This window comes from Talpa occidentalis, unplaced genomic scaffold, assembly GCF_014898055.3.
Source record: "Talpa occidentalis isolate TD23 unplaced genomic scaffold, MPIMG_talOcc4v2.1 talOcc4.7, whole genome shotgun sequence".
In the NCBI taxonomy this organism is placed as follows: domain Eukaryota; kingdom Metazoa; phylum Chordata; class Mammalia; order Eulipotyphla; family Talpidae; genus Talpa; species Talpa occidentalis.
This window is the reverse complement of record NW_023605083.1, coordinates 54,507,110-54,509,083: the sequence shown is the minus strand read 5'-3', so window position 1 is coordinate 54,509,083 and position 1,974 is coordinate 54,507,110. Positions and strand designations below refer to the sequence as shown.

General features: G+C 45.8%; 1 pseudogene; it reads left to right on the top strand.

Moving 5' to 3' along the window:
* The first annotated feature begins 878 nt into the window (after positions 1–878).
* Positions 879–1,210, top strand: LOC119231910 (coiled-coil domain-containing protein 167-like; annotated as a pseudogene).
* The last annotated feature ends 764 nt before the right edge of the window (positions 1,211–1,974 follow it).

Here is a 1,974-nt window from a genome sequence, read left to right as displayed (position 1 = left end):
AGTGCCAGGGGGCCAGCAAGCCGGCAGGCCTCTGAGCCCCTGGCAAGTCTTCACTCTGGGCTTCTCAGGCCCTCTTTCTCCCCTTCTCTATCCTGCCTCTTCTGCTTCTGCTTCTCTTGGCCACTATCTGAACACTGAGCCATGGCCCACAGAAGTAAACAACACAACTTGTAACAATGTAACAAATGGCAGGAGGGCAGAAAAGCCTGAAAACAATTTACCTTACATCTACCCATAATAATCAACTGGAATTTAAGTTTTTCAGTCAAGTATTTATTGCTAGTTGTGTGTCATTTTGAGGAAATAGAAAACACACTTGATAGATTAAGAAATATCATGTTCATAAAATGCTGCAAATTTGATAAGTGAATAGAAGTTTAAAGTTTAGCTAGAAGTGCTGGTAGATGAATAGTTTTCTAAATATTTTAAATGGCTTCTTTAATGCTTGATAAAGGAGAAGAGGGTACCCAAATCAGACACAGAAACCCTTTTTAAAAGGTTACAAGCAAGGTGAATTCTTCTTATAGGTAGCTTTAGTTTAATTAACGAAAACCCCCAGGCACTGACTGCTGGAAGCTAGCACAGTTATGGCCTGGGGAAGAGGCTATGAGATATGGGGGTCCCTTTTTTCTCCACTAGATGTGTCCCAGGGCACAAAGTCGAGTAGAGGGTTCTCTGTGCTTTTCTGAGGCCCAGCAATGTTGTCCTCATTTACAATATGCTCAGTATTTCATTGGTTGCTCAGACTCTGAATCCTAACTTGGGAACTCTAGTTTCCTTGTCTGTACAATAAGAATAAAAATAACCATTGGGTCTGCCTCTTGAGTGTGGTTATATGGACCACATAAGAAGAATGTAAAAACTTGGTGTGGAGTAATGACTGGGGGATCCCAGCAAGTAATATGACTAAAAAGAAGCGGGAGAATCGGGGCGTCGCCCGAGAGATGGATGGGTTGGAGAAGAAGCTGTCATAGTGTCGCAGAGACCTGGAGATTGTGAACTGCAGGCTCTATGAAGAGCTGCTGAGCCCAGAAGTCAGGAGGTCTCTGGAGAGGGAGAAAAACAGCCTGATGAGCAAAGTCTCCAACTATGAGAAGGAGCTAAAGTTACTTCGGCAGGAGAACAGGAAGAACACGCTGCTCTCTGTGGCCATCTTCATCCTCCTGACCCTCATCTATGCCTACTGGGTGGTGTGAGCCGAGATCACTCCACAGCCGTGTGGGTGTTCCCCCTCCCTAGTCAGGGTCCAGCAGGCCCTTCAAGCCTCAGGACCAAGGTGCGGGAGCATTTCTCCTCGATGCGGACTCCTGAGCACAGCTTCCTGTCAACACAGCCCCACTTGCCTCCCTGTCCTGCTATGGGGCCTGGTCACCAGGACTTTGTGCTGGCTCCTCCCTCAGCCTAAAGGAAAGGCAATAAAGAACACCCGGGCTGAAAAAAAAAAAAAAAAAAAAAAAAAACTTGGTGTGGATAGTACATGTTATTTCAGCAAGAGAGATTTTAGGGTTAGTTATGATTTTCGTGGGGAACAACTTAGTGGCTGTTTCTGCTGGGTTTACATTCCTAGCCCTGAACATGGAGCAAATGCTAGATATCACCGATGTGCAGCTGATGCTCACTAGGGTTCAAATTGAAGCGAAAATATATCATTGAGCAAATGAATATAATAAAGATTCCAGCAGAACTTCCAGCCCAGGTGCAATGAACACTCCAATGGAGGCATAATTAACAAGTTTGCTTACTTACAGCTCCTTCCCTTTCACGATTCATGGCCAGGGCCTCAGCACTCTTATCTATAAGGTCAGGCAGCCAACCAGCTGGTCTGTCTCTCCAAGGCCATCCCCGAATGCCTGCATGTTTCCCCCCTTGCCTTGCCCCCCTTGTCTGGGGACTTTGCCACAAATGGTTGTGTCTGCTGAAAAATGATGCTATCAATGTAACGGATATGGAGACCGTTGTGTTTCAAAGGAATCC